This window comes from Ambystoma mexicanum, chromosome 1q, assembly GCF_040938575.1.
Source record: "Ambystoma mexicanum isolate Mex_15411 chromosome 1q, UKY_AmexF1_1, whole genome shotgun sequence".
Lineage (NCBI taxonomy): Eukaryota > Metazoa > Chordata > Amphibia > Caudata > Ambystomatidae > Ambystoma > Ambystoma mexicanum.
Window position 1 is genome coordinate 1385754565 of NC_090922.1, and position 13305 is coordinate 1385767869.

The following is a 13305-nucleotide window of genomic DNA, read 5'->3' on the forward strand; positions in this document are numbered from 1 at the left end:
TTGATTTTATTTTTGTACCTTGTTTTATGGAATTTCCAGGCAATTTGGGGGATATAAAATTCATCTACCTGTGACTCTGAGAACTGTAATGGCCAGTCAAGCTAGGTTTCTGGCTGATCTGCCCATGTCCCAAATGTACGAGTTGGTGAGCGGGTGGAAAATGAAATTAGGGAAATGCTTAATAACTTATATATAAACAGCAGAAATGTGCCACATGGCTACATGGTACAGATTTGGTGTTCGGCTTATATAATTCTCCATGATTTGCTGAATCAGAAAATATGTTTTGTATGGCAGTTGCTCGTAAAATTAAGAAGTTTTGCTACATAACTGAAATGGGACAGAGGGAACAGAATAAAAGACCAGAGAGACAGGAACAGACAGACAAGAGACTGACCATCAGAAAGGCTGCTGACACTTACCATCTGACCGCTGTAAGGAGAGACCAGAGGAGATTGCTGAGAGTGCATCTGGGTGGAGCTGTCTATTCCTAGGAAGGCCTCAAAGCTGACTGGGTCCTATGGTGGAGAGCCAGAGGCCATCTTTGAGAGTGGAGTGACCAGACCCATGTCCTATCTTTCCAGAGTGTCCTGAGATGCAGTTGGCTTTCCTGAACCTTAAACAAAGGCTTGCTTTGAAACACTTTCATGTGTATAGGCACTATATAAATAAACAATACAATACTTGCTATGTAAGTAGAACTGAACCCTGGCAAGCCTTAGGTTGGGGGAATCTGCTTGCCTTGAATCCTTTCCCTTTATAGTGGGCAGGGGGGCAGAACTGTGTAGATCCTTAGCCCATTTAACCAGAAATATTAATTTAATTAATTCCACATTTGACAGGGTGAATTTTGTTAAAATTCGAAATTAACAAAGCTCACTTCCCAGTGTGTGCTGATGTAACGCTCACCTGATTCCCGTAGAGGCGCCGGTCTTGACTGGGCGTATACCGTATCTGCAAAGGTGATGTGTAACACACGGCTGGCTCTTTGGGCTGGACCTCTGTGCACTGTATGTCTGACTTGAAGGGTAAGATGTCTGCAGATAGAAAATATGGGATTAAGGAACTGGGTTATTGAATGTCTCTCTCTTCTTCCCTTTCTCTTCTCCTGTAGAACCCCAAAGGTTAACGCTCTCACCTTAGGTAAGTGAACGCTGTGCTCTCCATCTGCCTCGGGGCAGGGTGCTGTAACCAGTTTCTTCACTGGATAAGGGGAGCAGGCCTCTTGACTTCAGAGGACTGCTGTCCGTCGTTTACTGCACGAACGGTAAGTTTCGAGTATTTCTAATGTCTTTAAAGTCTTTAGTAATGATGTTTCTTGTTTTGCAGGGTTCCGGCGATCGCGGATGCCGGGCTGAAGTGAGTTGAAGATGGAGCCCGTGTGATGAATAGAAGCGCCTGGAAGCACGTAAGTAAGCGCTTGTTGCCTGCTTCACGATGCGCTCTAACTGTCTTTTTATTTTGCAGGTACAAGTTCGGAGCGGCTGCAGGGTGCCGGAATACCCACTGGGTTAGATGTGGAAAGGGGTAATGGCACGTGAGTATTAAAGTTCCCCAATGTCTTTAAACGCACCTTGTTTTGTCTTTCAGATGCGGGATGCAGTGCCGAAGGCCTCCGGAGCGTGCGAAGAGTTGGTAAGCTTTTGTCTTTCAGATGCCGGAATGCAGCGCGAGGCGTTGGTGACAGCCGATGGACCAGGTAAGTGAAGAGCTGTCACTGAAGACCGTAATGCTAACCTGTTCTTTCTTGTCTTTATAGGTGTTGCTGAAGACTGGATTCAGGATGGTAAGCCTTTTTCCTTAGGCCCAGGATCAGATGCAGAAGACACGATGAGCGTTCTGCTGCAGAGGATGCAGAATAACGCAAAGCAAGATTCATCCATCGGGTGTGGTTTAAATAACCTCCTGTAGTGCTTAGGTGTCTCCTTCCACAGCCACGCCTAGGTAAGAAAAGAGTTCCTGCTTTCCAGAAGAGTTCCAGTGTTCTGAATCTAGGGAGTGGCTCCTGCCCCACCCAACAGGAAAAGTAGTTCCAAACAGAAGAGGATCAGAGGCTCAACTGGCAGGCAAGTAAGCAGCATGGTCTGCTGCAGGTAAATCCACCCAAGCATTATGAGCCCGGCGCTTCCAGCGCTGGGACTGGGCATATTTATGAGCCTGGTGCCACTGGCGCCAGGACTGGGTCCAAAAGGTCCCAATTGGGACTGGTTGGCACTCGGAACCTGGGTTATGGATCTGCTTCCAAGGGAGTTGGGAAAACCCTGACCTTTTGGAAGCAGAGATCATGACAGTACCCCCCTCAAGGCCCCTCCCAAACCGGGCTTCTCCGGGGGTTTTGGCTTGTCAGGAAATGTTCGGTGAAATCTTTTGATTAGGCGAGGAGCGTGGACATATTCAGCAGGTTCCCAGGATCTCTCTTGGGGGCCGTAGCCTTTCCAGTCAATTAGGTAAAATAGTTTAGATTTGGAGATCTTGGAGTCCAGAATGCTTTTGACTTCAAACTCGAGTTCTCCATCAACTAGGATAGGTTTTGGAGATTTAGTTAGTCGGGTTTGAGGTTGCACAGGTTTTAATAGAGAGACGTGGAAGACCGGATGTATCTTCATGTGCGGGGGCAAGTCCAACTTGACTGCTACTGGGTTTACTATGGTAGTGATGGAATAGGGACCAAGGTATCTTGGGTTGAATGTGCGTGGCCCTTTTAGAGGTAGATATTTGGTGGATAACCAGACTTGATCCCCTACTTCATATTGAGGGGCTTCCTTCCGATGTTGATCTGCTCCTTTCTTGTATTGTTCTTTAGCCCTTTGAAGGTGAGAAACAGCTTCCTTAAAGGCTTGGGTGATTGTAGAATGCAGGTAGTCTACTGCTGGTGTTTCAAGATCTTGGAGGGGATCCAACTCCGAGGTTCGAGGGTGACTGCCGTACAAAAGAAAAAACGGTGGTTTTCCCAGTTCCCGAATGGACAGAGTTATTGTAGGCATATTCGGCTATCCAAAGGATGTCTTTCCAAGTTTTTTCAGTTTGTTGCAGCATGCAGCGTAAATACTGTTCCAGAGTTTGATTGGTCCTCTCGGTTTGTCCGTCGGTCTGAGGGTGGTGACTGGTCGATAGTCTCACATCAATTTGAGCCGACCGACAGCAACTTCGCCAAAAATGAGAAATAAATTGACTACCTCGATCCGAAATTAGAACCGAAGGAAAACCGTGCAGTCGGACGATGTTTTCGAGAAATTCTCGGGCCAGAGTTTCTGCTGTTGGCAAGCCTTTGAGCGGAATGAAATGCGCCATCTTGGAGAATAAGTCCACGATTACTAGAATCGTATTGTATCCGGAGCATGGAGGTAGATCGGTGATGAAGTCCATAGAAAGCGTATGCCAAGGGCGAGGTGGGATGTCAATAGGGCGTAAGAGGCCTGCTGGTCTTTCCTTTTGACTCTTGTTTTGGGCGCATACTCCACAGGACATTATAAAGTCTCTGATATCTTTTTTCCAAGACGGCCACCAGAAGTAGCGCTTGATCTTTTCTGAGGTCTTGGCCATACCGGGATGTCCTTCCATTAAAGAATCGTGATAACAAGAGATTACTTTTTTCTGTAAATCTGTGCTGGGTAGGTATAATCGTTCTTGGAAATACAATAAGTTGTCCTTTACTGCAAAGTCCTTTCCCTGCAGATGCCAATTCTGTATGTCTGCTGGAGTTACAAGTTGCATGGCCTTATCCTTAACTTCCTCTATGGATTCTGTGGCGATTACACCCAGAATTCTTTGTTCGGGAATGATTGGTACAGGTTTAGGGTTGATCAAGTGTTCTTCCACTCCCATCCGAGAAAGGGCATCAGCTTTACCGTTCTTTGTACCAGGTCGATAGGTAATTATGAAGTCAAACTCGGCAAAGAATAATGCCCAACGGAGTTGTCTAGAGGATTGGGCTTTTGCGGTTTTCAAATATTGCAGGTTTCGGTGATCCGTAATCACAGTAACGGTGTGTCGGGCCCCCAGCAGATAATGCCGCCAAGCCTTAAAGGCAGACCTGATAGCCAGAAGTTCCTTGTCAGTAATCGTGTAATTCATTTCAGGAGGCGAGAATTTGCAGGACCAAAATGCCACGGGATGCAACTGATTGGTTACCGGGTCCTTTTGTGATAGAACTGCCCCCATGGCAAGGCTTGAAGCATCAGTTTCCACAATGTAGGGGAGTTCGGGGCGAGGGTGTTTTAAGATTGGTGCAGAGATAAATTTAGTCTTCAAATCCTGGAAAGCTTGTTCCGCCTCGGTAGACCATTCAAAACGTTTGTTTTTCTTTAACAAGGCAGTGATGGGCTGGACTATTCGAGAGAATTCGGGGATAAACCTGCGGTAAAAGTTAGCGAAGCCTAACATGCTTTGCACACCTTTTACGGAGGATGGTGATGGCCATTTGAGAACTGCATCGACCTTCTTTGAATCCAAACGCACTCCGCCAGGTGATAATATGAATCCCAAGAATTCAACTTCAGTCACGTTGAAAACACATTTTTCCAACTTAGCGAAAAGTTTGTGTTGACGCAATCTTTCGAGGACCATTTTCACGTGTTTCCAATGTTCAGATTCCGATGAAGAATAAACGAGGATGTCGTCAATGTAAACAACAACACACACATCTATGAGCTCTCTGAGGACATCGTTCATAAAATATTGAAAGGCGGCCGGGGCATTGCAAAGTCCGAAGGGCATGACCTGATATTCAAATAGCCCATACTTGGTGCGGAAGGCCGTCTTCCATTCATCGCCCTCTTTTACTCGTACCAAGTGGTAAGCTCCAGCTTTGTATATATGCATGCTTTTCTGACTTGGTCCAGGAGTTCAGGGATCAAAGGTAACGGATATCTATTCTTAACGGTGATCTGGTTCAGGGAGCGATAATCTATACAGGTTCTAAGGTCTCCTTCCTTTTTTGGAACGAAGAACAAAGCTGAAGAAGCAGGGGACTTGGAAGGACGAATAAACCCATTTGCCAGGTATTGATCCAGGTATTGTCGAAGGTGAAGGTTCTCAGGCTCGGTGAGGGCATAAATTCTACTACAAGGAGGAGTAGATCCAGGTATCAGGTCTATCTGGCAGTCATAAGACCTATGAGGAGGTAGAGAGTTAGCCTGATCCTTCCGGAAAACATCTTGGTATTCTAGGTATTCGGGAGGTAACTGGGGAGTCTCTGAAGAAATTGCTGCCAGTGCAACACCAGGTGGAGGGTGACAAGTAGAGACACATTCTGGAAACTGGACCGTTCTTGCTCGCCAATCGATCAGAGGATTGTGTTTCTCTAACCAAGGTATTCCTAGAATAATCTGAAACTGAGGGGCCTTGATCACATCGAACACGATCTTCTCATGGTGTCCATCTTGACTTACTAGCGTCACCTCTTGAGTGGTATGTGTTACTGGCCCGGAGGCTATCTCCGTACCATCCACCGTAGTAATGACGTCCTTTACAGCCTTGGGACAAAGAGTTAGATTCATCCTCAAAACCATTTCATGATCCACATAATTGCCGATGGCACCGCTGTCGACGTAAGCTTCAATTGCATGTAATCGATCCGGATTATCAGGGCTAATGAGGACCATAGGTATCACGAAATGCGAGGTCACGGAACTGGTTTTCACGCTCGGCAAGAGGACCTCTATTCTTGTCGAGCAAGGTCGTTTCCCTGCTCAGAGTTTGTAACTTTGGTAACTGCAGCTCCTACTGCCTTCTTGGCAGGTTTCACCGGACAGTCTCGAAGAAAGGGCCCTGAGTTTCCGCAATAGAGGCATAATTGCAACTGTTTTCTCCTTTCCCGCTCCTTTTGTGTTAGAGGACCTTTCAGACCCCCTATTTGCATGGGTTCCCCGGAGTATACTCCTTTGGAAGGAGTTGGCGGTTTGGAAAATACTCGAGCATCAAACTTGGAACGATCGGCCTTCCTGTTCTGCAGTCTGTGATCTATTTGAACGACTAAGTCTATATAGTCCGAACAAACTTGTGGGGGATTCACTACTTGGGCTAACACACCTTTGAGCTCTCCGCGTAGACCTCTATAAAACAGCGTAATCCTTTTGTCCTCAGGCCATTGAGTTTCCACTATCAGTCTGTTGAAAGACGCAATATAAGCCAAAAGGTCTTGATTACCTTGTCGCAACGAAAGAAGCTCATTGTCCAAGGCCTGCCCCTGTGAATGTCTTGCGAACAGTTTTTCCATACTGAGCTGAAAAGCTTGAAAATCATGGAGGACCGGATCATCTTGATTTACTAGAGGGATCGACCAGTCTGCCGCATTGCCACTAAGGTACGAAAGCACGAAAGCTACTTTAGCTTGATCAGTTGGAAAGGCTGCTGGCCGGCATAAGAAATGCAACCGGCACTGATTGATAAATACTGCAAACCTCTTTGGGTCACCAGAAAATCGTTCGGGCGGAGCCAGAGGTACATTCCCAGGTAGGTTGATCTGCACTGGATTCATAGAGGATGTAGAAGGAAGATTTCCCCCAGATGCGGGTAACGGGGTCTGTCCGGCTTGTGACTGTAGCAATTGTCTAGCGAGATCATCTGTTCGCTCCTTGGAAATAATCAGTTCCCTTCTTAGAGCGTTCGTTTCCTGACGGGCTGCATGCACTTCTGCCCTTAGTTCCCCAAGTAACTGGGCTAGCTGGTCGGTATCCGAGGTTTCCATAGCGCCTGGACGGGAGTTTTGTGGTAGGCTTTGCGTTCTGTAACGCTCACCTGATTCCCGTAGAGGCGCCGGTCTTGACTGGGCGTATACCGTATCTGCAAAGGTGATGTGTAACACACGGCTGGCTCTTTGGGCTGGACCTCTGTGCACTGTATGTCTGACTTGAAGGGTAAGATGTCTGCAGATAGAAAATATGGGATTAAGGAACTGGGTTATTGAATGTCTCTCTCTTCTTCCCTTTCTCTTCTCCTGTAGAACCCCAAAGGTTAACGCTCTCACCTTAGGTAAGTGAACGCCGTGCTCTCCATCTGCCTCGGGGCAGGGTGCTGTAACCAGTTTCTTCACTGGATAAGGGGAGCAGGCCTCTTGACTTCAGAGGACTGCTGTCCGTCGTTTACTGCACGAACGGTAAGTTTCGAGTATTTCTAATGTCTTTAAAGTCTTTAGTAATGATGTTTCTTGTTTTGCAGGGTTCCGGCGATCGCCGATGCCGGGCTGAAGTGAGTTGAAGATGGAGCCCGTGTGATGAATAGAAGCGCCTGGAAGCACGTAAGTAAGCGCTTGTTGCCTGCTTCACGATGCGCTCTAACTGTCTTTTTATTTTGCAGGTACAAGTTCGGAGCGGCTGCAGGGTGCCGGAATACCCACTGGGTTAGATGTGGAAAGGGGTAATGGCACGTGAGTATTAAAGTTCCCCAATGTCTTTAAACGCACCTTGTTTTGTCTTTCAGATGCGGGATGCAGCGCCGAAGGCCTCCGGAGCGTGCGAAGAGTTGGTAAGCTTTTGTCTTTCAGATGCCGGAATGCAGCGCGAGGCGTTGGTGACAGCCGATGGACCAGGTAAGTGAAGAGCTGTCACTGAAGACCGTAATGCTAACCTGTTCTTTCTTGTCTTTATAGGTGTTGCTGAAGACTGGATTCAGGATGGTAAGCCTTTTTCCTTAGGCCCAGGATCAGATGCAGAAGACACGATGAGCGTTCTGCTGCAGAGGATGCAGAATAACGCAAAGCAAGATTCATCCATCGGGTGTGGTTTAAATAGCCTCCTGTAGTGCTTAGGTGTCTCCTTCCACAGCCACGCCTAGGTAAGAAAAGAGTTCCTGCTTTCCAGAAGAGTTCCAGTGTTCTGAATCTAGGGAGTGGCTCCTGCCCCACCCAACAGGAAAAGTAGTTCCAAACAGAAGAGGATCAACTGGCAGGCAAGTAAGCAGCATGGTCTGCTGCAGGTAAGTCCACCCAAGCATTATGAGCCCGGCGCTTCCAGCGCTGGGACTGGGCATATTTATGAGCCTGGTGCCACTGGCGCCAGGACTGGGTCCAGAAGGTCCCAATTGGGACTGGTTGGCACTCGGAACCTGGGTTATGGATCTGCTTCCAAGGGAGTTGAGAAAACCCTGACCTTTTGGAAGCAGAGATCATGACAGCTGAAAACTATAGCCTATAAATTAATTAGCTAATTCTTGTTGTCCTGCTGACCCCGACTTCTTTAAGGAAGAGGGGTGTCTAACTTTTTTAGCCAGCTTCCCCAACACATGCCTTTCAGTAAGGGAGGTCTGGAATCCAAAATTCCCCAAATCATTCCAACTTTTCTGTCTGACTTCCCAACATAGACCAAAGCAAAGGGGTCTGAAAAACAAACTGATAAATCACCCTGTGCTATTTTAAACCAAAAGTGGGGGCAAAATCATCATTTACCAATCTTGAAATCCTACTGCTAGCCTTTTAAGCCTGCAGGTAAATCAAAATCGCACAACATTACATGATAAGCGCCTTCCTTATTGATCAGTATGATTATTTTGTGAAGTGAAACGTGTAGAAAGTGATGAATTGTGATTGTGTTCTTTTTAACTCACTGTTGTGATTTATTTATGCTGAAAGACGTTCATTGAGTTATGTCAAGGATAAAGTGGTGTTTAACATTTTTGGGCTAATTTCTATTACTTTTAACTTGAATAAATACCAATATACTTCCTGTACACCGGCCTTGTCCTTGGCTCATTGTTAGCTCAGTGGAGAGGGATCCAAAGGGCATGATATGTGTCTGAGATAGGGCTAAAAAAGAATCTGTTAAACAGTTTGTTGCATAAAAACTTGAGGGGGGTGGGAAGGAACTCCCCGTGTTGAGGATGTCTTCTCAATAAACCCTTGCACAACGACGACGCATCCATGATGTTATCTCCCTCTCTGAAAGCACTCTGCAAACACTCTGAAACGCTCCAAGTCGGAGTAAGCAGTTTCAAGGTTTTCGGTGCTCTGCCTCACAATGCAGAGAGTAGACAAACTTTGCCACAGATACCGAAGAAAGCAGCCTTCTCCACCAACCCACCAACACTCTGCAAACATTCTGTTTTCTATTGCACCAACTCATGATAGCGCAATTTCCAAGCACCAGAATGAAGTTAACATTTTTATCCTTAAGAAGGTAAATAATCATGAGGGCAAGCAGAGGGAAATGTGTACAAAGAAAGCCGACGATGAGGGATTTCAAAGAGTTTGGAGAGCAGGAGTAAACTGTAGAGGAGGTGAGGAAGGCAATAAAAAGAACAGAACTGCTTACCTTTGGACTGTGGTCAGTACTTATTTTTAAACCCTTTTGGGTGATTAGGTCTAGAGTAGGTCCAGAGGGGTCTTTCAAGAATGTTTTCAGGAAGTGAGAGAATATTGCCTCCCTTGGGAACAATAGATGCAGAAGCACTTAGGAACGCTGGATGAGCTCAGCCTTGATATAGGTCTAGAAGGAGATTGCCATTATCACTGACTGTGGAGTCTCCTTCACTTACCCACCACAAAAGTGATGGGTGGAAGGTTTCGAATTAATCTAAACCACTGGCAATTGCTCTGGGCCAACCTTCCACACCACCGTTTTTTAGCCCGTCTGCGCCATTGCAAAAGGGGACCAGCCATGTGCAAATCAGTCAGCAGCTGCCGCCAGCGAAGGTAGCAGCCCAGCCCGAACTGCTAGGCCAGGTCCCCTCTGCACAGAAAACCAAGCATTTCGGTGCTGGACTGCCCCAGGGCAGGACAAATACTGATGTGTTTAGGATATTTCTTCTCTGTGAAAGATAGTGAGCTAAAGACTCTGGGTAAGTCTCTCGCAACCAGGACTAATGTCTGGCAGAGGGACTCCCAGGACCCCCATTGTTAATTTGCATATGCAAGTAACTTTGGGTCTCACCCTAAGTTACTAGGGGAATCCAGACGTGGACCCCTTGCTCACTATTCTTAGAGAGGCACAGCTCCTCCCTACTGATGAGGTCCAACCAGACCGAAACACGTGTCTGGGGATGCTGTTGTACTCTTGTTCAGAGGAGAATTGCCTAGCATTTCTGTGCTGGACTGCCCCAGGGCAGGACAAATACTGATGTGTTTAGGATATTTCTTCTCTGTGAAAGATAGTGAGCTAAAGACTCTGGGTAAGTCTCTCGCAACCAGGACTAATGTCTGGCAGAGGGACTCCCAGGACCCCCCCTTGTTAATTTGCATATGCAAGTAACTTTGGGTCTCACCCTAAGTTACTAGGGGAATCCAGACGTGGACCCCTTGCTCACTATTCTTAGAGAGGCACAGCTCCTCCCTACTGATGAGGTACAACCAGACCGAAACACGTGTCTGGGGATGCTGTTGGTACTCTTGTTCAGAGGAGAATTGCCTAGCATTTTGGTGCTGGACTGCCCCAGGGCAGGACAAATACTGATGTGTTTAGGATATTTCTTCTCTGTGAAAGATAGTGAGCTAAAGACTCTGGGTAAGTCTCTCACAACCAGGACTAATGTCTGGCAGAGGGACTCCCAGGACCCCCCTTGTTAATTTGCATATGCAAGTAACTTTGGGTCTCACCCTAAGTTACTAGGGGAATCAAGACGTGGACCCCTTGCTCACTATTCTTAGAGAGGCACAGCTCCTCCCTACTGATGAGGTCCAACCAGACCGAAACACGTGTCTGGGGATGCTGTTGGCACTCTTGTTCAGAGGAGAATTGCCTAGCATTTCGGTGCTGGACTGCTCCAGGGCAGGACAAATACTGATGTGTTTAGGATATTTCTTCTGTGTGAAAGATAGTGAGCTAAAGACTCTGGGTAAGTCTCTCGCAACCAGAACTAATGTCTGGCAGAGGGACTCCCAGGACCCCCCTTGTTAATCCTTCACTTAGCCTCCTGCCTTATTTACAAGCCCCTTTACACTATTTACTTGCAGCTGTGTCTCCTTCACTGAATATTCTTTCCCACTCACTGGCCTGTGCCCATACTTCATTCACTCATCACTTACCCTCATTTCCTGATTGTCCTGCCCTATTCACTGGTCAGACTAACTAATTTACACTCATTAGCCATCCTCATAATCACTGGTGGACTGGCCTCAAGTTCTATGTTCTGCCCGCCCCACAATGGTCACCCTGCCTCAGTAACGTGTCACCCTTCCTGGCATTCAGTGATGGTCATGTGTCATTTTCACTGCAGCATGTCACCTATCCACCGGTTAGTCTATCTCCTTTTCCCTGGTTACCCTGCTACAAATGCACTGTTCATTTCCCAATGATCTACCTCGTATTTTGCTGGGCAGAGAAAGGAAGAGTAGTATGGAGAGAGGAAAGGAGAAGAAATGAAAGTTGTAGAGAGGAAGGAAAAGAAGAGATGAGGAGAGAGGAGAGAAGTGGGGAGAAAGGAAGGATGAAAAGTAGACCGGATGGGAGAAGTGAAGAAAAGATAAATGCTTAGTATTGAGAGATGAAGAAAGTGAAGCAGGAAGGAAGGAAAGAAGGAAGGAAGGAAGGGAGGGAGGGAGGGAGGGAGAAAAGGAGGCAGGGAGGGGGGGAGGGAGGAAGGGAGGAAGCAAGGAACTTTTGTGTTCTGGTGTAAGTATATATGAATATATCCGAAGACATCCAGGATAAGTAAGTATCATTGCTGTAGGTCAGTGATCGAATTAGCCTTATTGCCAGATTGACGTTTTATTGATTGACTGAGAAGTCAAAAACGTGCGAGCATAGTGTCTCTCCTCACACAATAACTTCAATGATGCCCGTGTCAATAGTTCAAACACTGCCAAAAACAAACAGAGGACAGTGAGTAAGACTGACTGGCCTTAAAGTCCGACGTTAACAGATTTGGACAAGTGTGGGATTTCTGCTCCCTATCTGCGTGGAAATCTAATGTTGAATGCCCCGACAGTGAATAGGTCATCCTTAAAGCTCTGCACATCCCAGGCTAAAAGAGAAGGCCCCAGGGCAACTGTGCTACGCCTAATCCCCGCCGCCATTCTGCGTGCTCATGGAACATTGTCATAACGCATCAGGTTGTTCGGTCGGACAAAAGATCTGTCGGCACCCCCTCCCCATTCCTCTGGGGAAGCAGGAGAGAAATGCTGAGTAAACACTTGGACGCCATTCACGGCGCCGTTCTCATGGCGATGAGAAAGGGCCGGGTCTTTCTTACGGGCCCAGAGCTGCTCAGCCTAATAACGCACGGCCCACGGCCTGTGAAAAGAGCGGCCTACGGATGATGAAAACACGGATTATCGCATTTCGCTCTCCTTGTATCACACTCTGCGCACATTTTGGGTGCACTAGGTTCGACACGCAATATTAACAAATAAAGCATTTAGAAAACATGACACATTCTAAGGACTTTTTTTTTTTGTACTCATGACCAATTTCTTCTGGGCGAAAATCTACTTTTGGGACGTTCATAAAATAACTAGGACCTACCGGTCAGTGCCTGTGGAATGGCTGTGCTTGTAGCAGTATCAGTCACAAGCCGTGGCACAAGCCGTGGATTAATGGCCACCCGCCCTTTTGCGCAGTAATGCACATTTTCGATAGATGCAACTTGCAGCAGAATTATTCATTTTATCTGATTTTGTTTGGGTTGTGTGAAGCTCTAAATGGCTACAGAGTCACTTTAAAGTGACTGGCGATATGAAGGGTGTGGCGGACAGAGGAAGTCAAAGACAAAAGAAACAAGCAATACCAATGGCAACAGTTTGGGCTTTTGTGTAGGCTTGGGAAAGCCACTTTCCAGGCACTGCCATAGTGTTATTAACTGGAAATCAATGGTAGCAGCTGCACAATGGTGTGAGTACCTAGACATATAATAGCAGCGCTGGGCAAAGGCCTAATACTTATACAAAAGTAGTGGTGGAAATGGAAAACATTTGGTGGGGGATCTCACAAGGGCTGGGGTGGTGGTGGAATTTGGAGGAGGGGGTGGAGTCCGAGGAGGCAGGGTTTAGAGGGGGCGGAGCTGGCAGTTGGCCTCCCATCAAAGGAAATGTCCAAAATAATAGTTTAAAACGGCGCAATTTCTTTCATGCTGTTTCTTTTCCAAACTCCACATTATATATCTTTTCCACTTTAAACCACTTCCATGGCACTGGTGCACCCAAAATATGATATCATTACCACTTGAAAACCACTTGGGGTCCCATCATCTAATGAGGTGTGAAGGCAAGCAGCAAGCGCTGGGGTAGGGCTTGCTTTCAGGATTAAGGAGAGAGCCACACTGAATTTCTTTTTTAGTGTTTGTACAGCACTAAAGTGTACTTTCATTTACATTCTTTACAGAGTATACTTCCGTCTTCAAACCCAAAATCTTGGCAGATGTGATGGTGTTGCTCAGATG